At 34.2% G+C, this 12,401-nt stretch overlaps 1 long non-coding RNA gene across 1 annotated transcript; it reads left to right on the top strand.

Moving 5' to 3' along the window:
* The first annotated feature begins 6,282 nt into the window (after positions 1-6,282).
* LOC147843547 (uncharacterized) lies at positions 6,283-8,219 on the top strand. The gene is made up of 3 exons (XR_015493773.2): positions 6,283-6,356; positions 6,899-6,946; positions 7,832-8,219. It is a non-coding gene; the product is annotated as an uncharacterized LOC147843547 (long non-coding RNA).
* The last annotated feature ends 4,182 nt before the right edge of the window (positions 8,220-12,401 follow it).

Genomic DNA, 12,401 nt, shown 5'->3' with positions numbered 1-12,401 from the left:
TGTGTGTGTGTGTGTGTGTGTGTGTGTGTGTGTGTGTGTGTGTGTGTGTGTGTGTGTGTGTGTGTGTGTGTGTGTGTGTGTGTGTGGACTATCCTGTTGCAAAACGCGGCAAAAAGTCCTACATGACGGTAATAATTCGATAAAGGTGTTTACATGTCTTTACTGCACTTCAATAATGTGACTTATATCGGCATACTACACACATCTTAATTCGATTTATTCTTTAGTTTGATTATGACTTTAATCTGATTAAATGAATCAAACATCGCTGTTTACATGGTTAACTCTTAATCAGAGTATTGTCTTAATCGTATTAAAGTCGAATTATTGGTGTCCATGTAAACGTAGTCACTGATCACCTCAGGTACTGATTATGTGCTTTATTCAGGTTTCTTTTTTTGATGTCCTGTTTTTTGCAGTTGTCAAGAGTTTTACTTGCACATAATCCATACTTAAACACAATCCACGTCTTTTCTTCAATGAGTTAAAAATAACAAGAATTCACAGCAAAAATGTAAGTCTCCGGCCTGCCATTGTTTAATTTTTTCCGAGAATTGAATTGCTTGTTTTAACCAAATCTTCTAAGTGAACGGGTCGAACCAGTTCATTAAATAGAACGGAGTTGTCCTGAAACTCTTTGCATCTACAGTAAGTACTAACATACCGGATATACTCCCTCTGACTTAAAATATATCAATATACAGAGTTATTCAGTTACTAGAACAGTACACTGACTCATCTGCTATGAAAAAAGAGAGATGATGATGATGAGTGCGAGCCGACTGTGTTCCCTCGAAACGCTCTATCATTGAGTGTGTGATTCAGCCTGACTAAGGTCATTTTAAATCCGCAATATATTTTGTAAAAGCCAAGTAACTCGCATTGCATTTTTTAAAAGTAACTCAAATAGTATGACATATTTTTAAAAGTAATAAATTACTTTACTTGTTACTTTGGAAAAGGAATATTATTACGTAACACACGTTACTTATAGCGCATTACTGCCAACACTGCTAGTAAATATATAGTTTGGCAATGCTGGAATCTTGAGCCGCATGTAGTTAAGACACTGTTATATACTGGAAATCATGACTAAAATCATAATTCAAGTGCTCTTAATGATCAAACCAAACTTTTCACACATTCTGATGCAGAAGTCTGGGATATTAGTTGGGTCCAGCCATGTCCCTGTGAAATTTCAGCCTCAATCTGTTACAGTGACAGTTTTAAGTAAGTATGCCTTAGAGACGTCTGAATCACATCTATGAATCATGTTGTATGAGCTTAAGAGTTCAGTGAGTTTGCAGCTATCATTCTTATTTGGTCATAACACTTTAAAGATGATATTCAGGTCGGTTGCTGGGTAAATGATTAATATTACACTTGGAATGCGACTGATCATTATCGTGTCTGCAAAAGAATTTGGCACAATGTGTTTTTAAGTTTTGCATAAAAAGCTTTGTGATATTAGATTCACATTTTAAAACTTAATAGATCCTTTTGACAAGACTGTTATGATGCATGTGATGGTCATAAATCCTTGAAAGTTTTTATTATTTTGATTTTAAAAAACGTGTGAACATGTATATGTATTATATCATCTTTGCGTCAAATTACAAAAAAGAATTACACACTATTTTTATCCCCTTTTTCTGAAGATTTTGACAACACCATAGTGAAGTTTTTCCTTTATTATTTCAGCTAATATAGTAGGATTGTAAAAAAATGATTTGTTATACTCTCTGATTCACTGCGCTATAAGTTTACCCAACCATGAAGCCTTCCGCTAGTAAGAAACCCGGAAATGAGAAAAGGGTCTATAGGAATTTCATAGTAAGACACTCCAAGTGGTCTGTGGGCTAGTTGTCATACCTTTTACTCCAGTTATCAAGGTGGGGTTACTTAAATAGCTACAGAAAACAAATAATAAAAATATTTTATCCGAGGAACAAAGATAATTAGATGCATTGCTTTCTGAAAATAAAATTGAAAATATTAAATTAAATAGGAAAACTAAATTAATATTTCTTAATTACACAAGCTATTATTTTGAACTAGATTCAAACCATCATTTATTTGTTTAACTGGACTGTGGATTAAAAGTATCAATGCTGTAGATGATTTCATTTTCTTTTATTAGATTTTTTTTCTTTTTATTGTATTTTATTTTATTATATATATATATTTATTTACTGTGTAAGTAGCCATTGACTTATATTTTATAATTCACCAAGAAACACTATTTCCACTAAAAATCTTCTTATGTTTACTCATGAAAAAAGTTATACCTTCATCTCAAAAGACCTGAGTAAAGAGAAATTGCATATAAAGGTCTCAAACCAGACCTCCTTCCTGTGAGGCAACATTGTCATTGGGTCGCTAGTAAATTAATAAACAGACAATTTTTATTTTTAGGTGAACTATACTTTTAAATTAGCCCTGCGGCTTGTTGTCACGGGGAAATTATTTATAAGGTAATATTTTTTATTATACAGTGCTCAGCATAATTGAGTACACCCCATTTTAGGCAATGTATTTTGGTGCATTTAAACAAAACAGCTTTATTAAACAGATATATTTATTAAAATCATATTTTAGTCACCAAACATATTTAGAAATATCTAAAAAAAAAATAGTACTGGTATAGTAGAGTTCGTACAGGTGCTGGAAATCCTGGAAAATGCTTGATTTTTAATAGTGCTTTCAAGGTTAGAAAAGGATTTTGGACAAAGTGCTTGAACCTGCTTGAATTTGTAATTGTGATGGTTTTGGTTGGATTTGCGCCCAAAATTGTATTTATGCAAACTCAAAATATATTATATAGAGTTGAAGTCTGAATTATTAGCCCCCTTGATTTATTAGCTTCCCTGTTTATTTTTTCCCCCAATTTCTGTTTAACAAAGAGAAAATTTTCACAACATATCTCTTATCAAAATAGTTTTATAACTCATTTCTAATATCTGATTTATTTTATCTTTGCCATGATAACAGTGAATTATATTTTACTAGATATTTTTCAAGACACTTCTATACAGCTTAAAGTTCCATTTAAAAGTTTAACTAGGTTAATTAGGTTAACTTGGCAGGTTAGAATAGTTAGGCAAGTTGTTGTATAACGATAGTTTGTTCTGTAGACTAACAGAAAAAAATAATTAGCTCAAAGGGGCAAATAATTTTGTCCCTAAATTTAAAATAATAAAAATAAAAACTGCTTCTATTTTAGCCGAAATAAAACAAAGAATGTCTACAGAAGAAAAAAATATAGTATCAGACATACTGTGAAAATTTCCTTGCTCTGTTAAACAGCATTTGTGAAATATAAAAAAAAGAAAAAAAAATCAAAAGGGGGCTAATAATTCTGACTTTAACTTTATAGTTTAACTGTATATAGACATTTTAACTTGCTGCAGTAAACAAAGCCCGCAAAGCCTGCCCAGCCTTAAAGCTCTTCTGATTGGCCCACTGCTCTTTAACGCGAATGTATTTGTTAATATCAGCTGTGAATCACTTAGTCAAGGCCCTCCTTCCCATGACAGGGAGCTACAGCCGCGAAAATGTAAATGTCTGGGTATGAGAGAATAAAAACAACACTGACAGATATTTTTTAGAAACCACCTAAAGTTACAAATAATGGCACATCTGATCAGAACTTTATTTTACCTTTTTTTTTTTTAACCATTTTTGGGAGAGCTAAACCAATTAATCTATGATCCAAAGTATTAAACAAATTAAGTTGAAATGTCATATTGTGTTTTTTTTTTTAATAGCTCAATGGATTTAAATGTGAAAAGGTACATACAGCATATATAGACGGAATATCCTGTGGTTGCTAGGTGCTGGAAAAGCATACAAATGCATCTAAAAGTGCTTAAAAACTGCTGGAGTTTGAAGTTAGAAAAGGTGTAAGAACCCTGAATTAAATTCAAGCAAAATATTGCAAAATATATATATAACCTACAACATTTCATCTACATTTTTGCTTCCCTTGATTTTTCCTCTTTTTAAAATTTGTATTTAATATTTTTCTATAACATACAAAGTTGAGTGTACTTGTTTTTGGAACGTTATCGTAAGTTATTTTGTTAGTTCAGCTCCAGATTTGGCTTCAGTACTGGCTAATGTATATACACAAGTATAATATTATATAGCTTCCTATTTAAAATATTAATTTAAAAGAGAGATTTGAGATGCTGAGCAATGAATAAGGTTATATTTTCTGCAAATATTACTCACTTATTGGTATAGAAATTCACTTTAAAGTTATGCAGTGAATTGTCCATTTAAGTGAAGCAAAACGGTGGGATTTACAAGGCAGCCTGCTCCATTGTGACATCATCAGCTCATTTCTGACTCACATTTACAGTTTTGGATGCAGCCACACACTCAAAACGGGATAATAAGGTCATGTGAAGTGCAGGGCATTCCTTGCACACTGCCACCGCCTGAGATTTGCATACAAGGTCATAAAGGTGTTGCTGATCTGCCGTGGATAATTTTAACCCAAACGCAAGGTGTGAGGTTGGCAGAAAAGTGGAGCACTTCGGGTAAATCAGGGCCATGGGAGACATTTTTCATGCTACATTTTTTATGAATCGGTTCTGCTAGTTCTGAATGCTTTAGGTTTCATAGTTAAATTACAGGTCTACAAAAAATGCTAAAAAATGCAACAAATCAAAATCAAACATATGCTAAAAATACATCTAATTTAGATCCATCTATCTAAACAGTTATTTTTATTTTATTTTATTTTATTAAGGGCATTTGCGGTCATTTGATATTAAATGTTGGTTTTACTCTTGAGCTATAAAATAAACTAAAAGCATTTAGAATCTAGCTGTGAATTGCATTTAACAATAGTCGTTATAGTATGACTAAATTCTTTTTTTTTAATCATATAATTATAATAACATCTTCTCAAAGCCAACTTAGATCAGTCCTCAGTATACAAGACTACATACTTACTATCAGCTCATTCATTTTTTTCAGCTTGTTGCTGGTTATACTTGAACAACTTAATTAAGTCAATCGGTTACTGGTTTTATGAAACGGTTTAATTGTTTGACTTGCAATAAAAAATAAAGCTGCCAAGATCCAAGATGATCCGTGAACAGCCTCTGTCTGTTAACAATTATGCCCAGTCTAGTATCCATTAATACTCAATTATTATCAGATTTTCATGTAAAGCAAAACATATGCATAAAATCATGCCTGAATATTTCTTACTCATTATTGCTTAGTTTTTATGAGTGTTTACTAAACCAGTTAAGACTGTTGAGTGCTTAAAATACCTTAAAGATGCAATGCTACATTAAAGACTTACTACTGCCAAATTATACTGCAAATGTGGCATAGAGGCACTTCTGATGTGACATTTGGGCATCTTCAAAAAGTTAAAAGCTGCTCGGAGGTGGCATACTGTAAATGCATTTACACAGGAGTTACAGTTTTTATAGGGGCGGAGGTAGGTTTGAGCATGGCATGATTTCGTCTACCGTTGAAGCGGTTTTGCATTTTAACAACACATTTTTAACATGCAGCTTCAAACCGGTTGTGTAAAGATGCTTTAAATGATGCTTATGGCTTAGTCTGATGCACCTCAGTCCAAGTATACCGTTATATACTCACCAGGCACTTTTTTTGGGGTACATCTTTCTAGTACCTTCATGATGCAAATCTCCCGTTTCACCATATCCCAAAGTTGCTCTATTGGATTGAGTTCTGGTGACTGTGAAGACCATTTGAGTACTGTCAACTCATTGTCACGTTTAAGTAACCAGTCTGAGATGATTCACGCTTTACTAGATGGCACATGCATACACTGTGGTCATAAAGGGATGGACATGGTCAGCAACAATACTCAGGTAGGCTGTGGCACTGACACAACAAATGATACTGAGCCCAAAGTGTACCAAGAAAATATCCCCCTCACATTACACCACCACTAGCAGCCTGATAGGTTGATACACTGTAAAAAGTGCTACACTCACAAAGTTGGTTCTATCTACTTTAAATAATTGCAATCTAGTTAATTTTATTTGTTTTATACCAAAAAAAATTAATTTGCTTCCTCTTTACTTAAAATATATCAGTTTTTATATAACTGTATATTTTGAATAAAACTAATGCAATTTATTTGAGTAGATTTTTTTACGTGGTTATTGTGTAGAATAAATGTTATAAAAGTGAGTTGACACAGACAATTTATTAGAGCAGCTGTCGATGTGGGCAGGTGTTCATAAAACGTGATTTTTATAGTTTTGCGTGACTCCTTTTTCATTGCCCGGGATTTAGCAGGCAGACGCAGCTTCTGCAATGGTCGACATTAACTGCTCCCAGCAGCGGATCTGATTAACACGGTAAGTTGCAAATTTAGCCGAATGATAATTGTAAAGTCATGCAAAACTGCTGTCTTCGCTAGGCAGGTGAGGTTTTAGCTTTGTAAATTGTACTGTAGCCTCAGGTATGTTAACAGTTAGACTGCTCTCACATGGAAAGCTAAGTTGGCTAACGCTAACCAACGCTAGTTTATGCTAATGATTAAAAGTGATATTATTGAGAAAAAATAGTGAAAGTAGTTTTAAAACACTTAGTAGGTATAACTAACGTTGCAGAACCGATTAACAAGGTCACTGGTGGTAAGTTATAGCAGCACATTAAGGATGGATATTAAATGCAGAAACGTATGCAACAGTTAAGTAGTTTGTGTTTAACGTAAGAGAAAGTATAACTTAAAGTTTGTGTTTTAGAGATTTAGTCCATAAGTTTTTTTTAATGCTGCATAGTGAATAAATTACAGATTTACAATTTATTTTAACTTAAATTACATTTACTACTGATGTTTACAGAACCATTTAAACTGTATGCACCTCATTCTAAAATGCATGTTCTTGGTCTTTAGATACCAAAGTGATTTTGTTACCTGTGGATCTTCAAACTTCACATCCAGGTAAGAAAAACATTAGATACAACTACAGCTATAATTATTTGCAGGCAAGTAAAACATTGGTAAAATTGCAAACAATAGTGGGCTCCATAGAATTAACTTACATTTGATATCTGAAGTGCAACAGTAATTTTTTACTGTTTTTTTTACACAGATATTATGTGTGCAACAGTAAAAACAGTATAAAAATATCCTAATGCAGTTTCTTATTATCTGTCAGTCTTTCAATAAAGCTAACTGATAACACTGAATCCCTGAACTGTCATTTGCCAGTGACATTAAATTTGAAGAAAAAGTCAATTAAATGTAGCTTTAGCAAAAATTTAATGTAAACCTTAATGTAATGTGTAAAATGGCAATGTATTTATTTATTTATTTAATAAAATTTGTATTATGACGTGCAAAGTTTGGTGCAAAATGAAGATGACATTTAAATTATAGAACTTGTATTCTATAATTTTCATATAGCCATTTTCAAACAGTTTTAATATCTAAATTAAATACACATTCTTATGCTTTATAAGTTGCCAAAATAAACAAAAAATGTAATACCTAAATTTTAACAATTCTTTGATTGACAGGAAAACACAATGACATGCACTGTTACACTGAGTAAAATCACAGTTTTCTTTAAAATTTGATAACTAAAAACACCTGGAATAATGTACTTACACAACCTCTATAACCTTTTTTTATTTTTTAAATAGAAGTTAGGTAATTTTAACTAAGGTAATTTTTAACTGATAAACTAAGGTGTTTCATCCATGCATCATTCTCACTGGACTTTTGTAACTTCACTTGTAGTTATTTCCTATTCAGTATTTAGCTATTTAATGTTGTTTGGTAGCAACCACCTGAACTCCTGTTTCTTTTTGTCTCTACCAATAGAGTTGTGAGGAATCAGAGGTGCATGCGGCTGCCCACGGGAAAAATTTGCCATCAGCCCAACACAGTTTGGATTATCATAGGACTGTCAGAGGTTTGCCAAACCTGTCAAATGCATGATGGCTCCTGTTTGGACTTACCGATGTCCTCGACTTCAAGTATCCATCAAAACTGTATACATTTGAGATATATTAGAGACTCTTTGTGGGACTGGACATTATGCATCCTAAATCTTCATCAAAATATGCAAATCTCCTCACTGAGTTGCCTTGGATGATTTTTCAATAGGATCTGGTATTATTAATGTTTTTATTTATGTATTGTGTATGTGTAGCCACATTAATGGCCTATTTTGTAGTCACTATTAAAAGGAACATCGATTGATATTGAATGTTATGGTCTTTAATCCATCTTCCCATTCTTATTTAATTGTTATTGACAGGAAAGTCTGTTTATCTGTTTTTACTAGTGTATATTGTGCTTACAATATAGAAACGAAGATTTATTTTCTGAGGTTACAGCCAGAAGTCAATTAAATTAGTTTTAAATGACATATGCATGGTTAATTTTATTTAGATCATTAAGTTCATAATACTTAATTAAAATGAGTACAGTCAACATATAGCAATGTATAAGTAAGTTAAGTTTAACAAAAAAAGTAAGTTTATCTGATTTGAGTAATTTTAGAAATATTAGTTGGCTCAACTTAATTTTATTGCATTTGTTTTAAGCAATGTTTTAGTGTTTAAAATACTTAAAAAAGGCTGGAAGTTGAATCAACCTAAAACGTCCGATGCAACCACTTGCCTCACTTTTTATAAGTTAGATCTAAGTAACATTTTTTACAGTGTACAAGGCAGGATGGATCCATGCTTTCATGTTGTTGATGCCAAATTCTTACCCTACCATCCAAATGTTGCAGCAGAAATCGAGACTCAACCGACCAGGCAATGTTTTTCCATCTTCTTTTGTCCAGTTTTGGTGCAGCCTCTGAATTGTAGCCTCAGTTTTCTGTTTTAGTTAACAGGCGTGGCACCAGGTCTTCTGCTGCTGTAGCCCACCTGCTTCAAGGTTGGATGTGTTGTGTGTCCAGAGATGCTCTTTTGCATACCTCAGTTGTAACGAGTAGGTATTTGAGTTACTGTTGTCTTTCTGTCTGCTCAAACCAGTCTGGTCATTCTCCTCTGACATCAACAAAGCATTTGGGCTCACAGAACTGCCACTCACTGCACATTTTATCTTTTTTAGACCATTCTCTGTAAACTCTAGAGATGGTTGTGCATGAAAATCCCAGTAGATCAACATTTCTGAAATACTCAGATCAGCCCGTCGGACACTAACAACCTTTCATTCTCATTCTGAGGCCATGTCATTGGCTGATTAGGGAATTTGCATTAACGAGCAGTTGGAAGGTGAGTGTAATTGCAGTGTAAATGCATTGCTACCTCTTAGCAGCTTTAAACAATATGTGTGAAGAAGCCTAGATGACACCTCAGAAGTGTTTCTGCTACCTGTGCAGTGTTATTTTGACCCAATTTACTGAAACGAATCTGGTTCGAAAAAATCCTTCCTTCAAAAATCGCTAGTCGAAGCCTTAAATCTAGTTGCTCAAGTTTGTAGCTTCTGAAATGTTTCCTTCATTACCTCAAGGCAAACGTGATGTGCAAATGTTCAGATTAATTACCTATTGTTCTCTCCCTTTGCACTGTTTTCCTCTTGATAATACATATGTATGCATCAGCCGTGAAATCAGACAGTCGCGCATAAATGAATAAATCGTCCATAGATTCGCGATGCTTGAGACCACACACACACACACACACACACACACACACACACACACACACACACACACACACACACACAGACATAATGACTCGGATGCTGCCGCCCACGTACACTACCACTCAACACAGCTCGCGGTGAGGAGTTCAAGGTTCCTATCACCCCTTTACATAAACACACACACACACACACACACACACACACACACACACACACACACACACACACACACAAGTCCCAGATGCGCGATCTGCCCGCTGCAACACTCGCTCGAGCGCCCACGCGCTACTTTTCTGAGCCATTGAAATATTCTGGTCTTCTCTCTCACTCCCACTCAGAGACGCGCTGAATCACCGCTTCAGTTCACGCGCAAGGTAATTCACATCAACGCATGTGACATACATGTTGTGAAGGGTCTATCTGCATCTTCAGGTCCATGTAGGGTGGAAAAAATGTCGGTTTGCGATCATGGATAATAAAAATGATTGGTAAACATTTTATACGTATATTGTCTCCATAAGAGCATGTAAAAGTGTTGTGCAAAAGTGTTGTGTTCGTGCATCCCAAGATTTTGGAACCTTAAAAATATTTGTTGACATTTGGTACTTTTTTTTTGCTACATTTAATTAGAATTTATTTAAATGTAGTATCATTCTATTAGGTAACCACACACTTGTAAAGAGTTTAATACAACTGTTGTTTAAATGCACCAAAATATATTGTCTATTCACTGAGAAATGGCTGAAAAAATATATTTTTAAAAAAGGTGTACTCATTTATGTTGTGCATTATATATACACTTACCGGTCACTTTATTAGGTACACCTGTCCAACTGCTAGTTAAAGCAAATTTATAATCAGCCAATCACATGGCAGCAACTCAATGCATTTAGACATGTAGACATGGTCAAGATGAACTGCTGCAGTTCAAACCGAGCATCAAAATGGGGAAGAAAGTTGATTTAAGTGACTTTGAAAGTGGCATTGTTGTTGGTGCCAGACGGGCTGGTCTGAGTATTTCAAAAACCGTTGATCTACTGGGATTTTCATGCACAACCATGTCTAGGGTTTACAGAGAATGGTCCAAAAAAGAGAAAACATCCAGTATGTGGCAGTTCTGTGGGCACAAATGCCTTGTTGATGCCAGAGGTCCGAGAAGAATGGCCATACTGGTTCAAGCTGACAGAAATGCAGCAGTAACTCAAATAACCATTTGTTACAACTGACTCTGAGGTTTGCAGAAGAGCATGTTTAAACACAACACGTCCAACCTTGAGGCAGGTGGGCAACAGCAGCAGAAGAAATCACCGGGTGACACTCCTGTCAGCTAAGAACAGGAAACTGAGGCTACAATTCGCAAAGGCTCATCAAAATTGGACAATAGAAGATTGGAAAAACGTTGACTGATCTGATGATTGAATGGTAGGGTCACCAGACTCAATCCAATAGACCTTTGGGATGTGGTGGAACAGGAGATTCGCATTATGGATGTGCAGCCGACAAATCTGCAGATGCTATGTTGTCAATATGGACCAAAATCTCTGGGGAATTTTCCAATACCTTGCTGAATCTATGCCATGAAGGATAATGGCAAATCTGAAGACAAAAAATGAATTTTTTTATCGTAATAAATATATATATATATATTAATACATTTAAGATAATTTTCTGAGAGAGCTATAAACGGAATGGCTTAAGTTACAATGTAAACCCACATCAAATATCGTTTTACAATTCTTCAACTAATAACAGACCCAAGTAGTTAAACATGTTTCTCACATATCAATACCAAAAAACATTGACATCAGTAACATGATTTCAAAATTTCTAATTGCTAATAAATACAGGGTTTGGTGACAAAAGCAAATGTTTCATTATTTTATTGAATATTACTTGTAGATATTGACTATATTAAGTAAAATAAATAACTGTTACTAGCAAGGGGCAGGCCAAAAACCTTAATTTTATTAGCATAAATACAGTATAATTATTTTAATTATTTAAAATGACATTTGAATTGCTTTAATTAAGAGTAATGTTGATGAAAGAATGTATTGTATTATGTTTCAAAATTGACTTTTTGTAGAAATTCTCTGTCTTATTATTTCTCAGAGAAGCAAAAGGCACTGATTTTGTATAATGATGGAAAGGGAGAACGTATTGAATGTATTTTTATCCTTTTTAAAATCTGCAAGCTGCAAAATAGCACATAGTTTCACTCTCAATAAACAAAATTTGTTTTAATGATTCTCGAGTTGAACAAAACACCAAGAAACAGAGCTATCTTCATTCTTAAAGAGTCAAACGCAACGGTCTGTAAATGTTGGTGATGTGGGATGTGAAGCTGCTGAAACTGAAAGCGTTCATTCAGGGACATTATAAGGACTCCTGTGATGGAGTCTGCCAGGAGATGGCATTTAGCACACCCACGAGAGATGGCAGAAGTCATTCATTTCAGACATGAGCCAGTGAATAACGAGTCAAAAGATCTGTCAGGCTAGCATGATTTTCTGCAGGCATGCCTTCAGATGTCTCTGCCATACACAATCTATCCAAGCATGCAGACTAAATGATTTTTGAGCTATAAATGTCAGCTTGTCCTTACGATTTCTTTAAGCTTTCATGCAGCAGCTAAGTACACAATTAACCTAGTTAATACTGAAAAATGTACGTTTTTAGACACAACATATACTGGCAGTTGCAATGTTTGATCTGTCGAATGAGAAATTTAAGTTGAAACAGGAGAAGCAGTGTTTTGTTTCTGAATCTGTATTTAATTAACTAAAAT

The sequence above is a fragment of the Danio rerio genome, chromosome 6 (assembly GCF_052040795.2).
Source record: "Danio rerio strain M-AB ecotype USA chromosome 6, GRCz13ab, whole genome shotgun sequence".
In the NCBI taxonomy this organism is placed as follows: domain Eukaryota; kingdom Metazoa; phylum Chordata; class Actinopteri; order Cypriniformes; family Danionidae; genus Danio; species Danio rerio.
The sequence above is the reverse complement of the archived record's forward strand: the minus strand, read 5'-3'. Positions and strand labels throughout refer to the sequence as shown.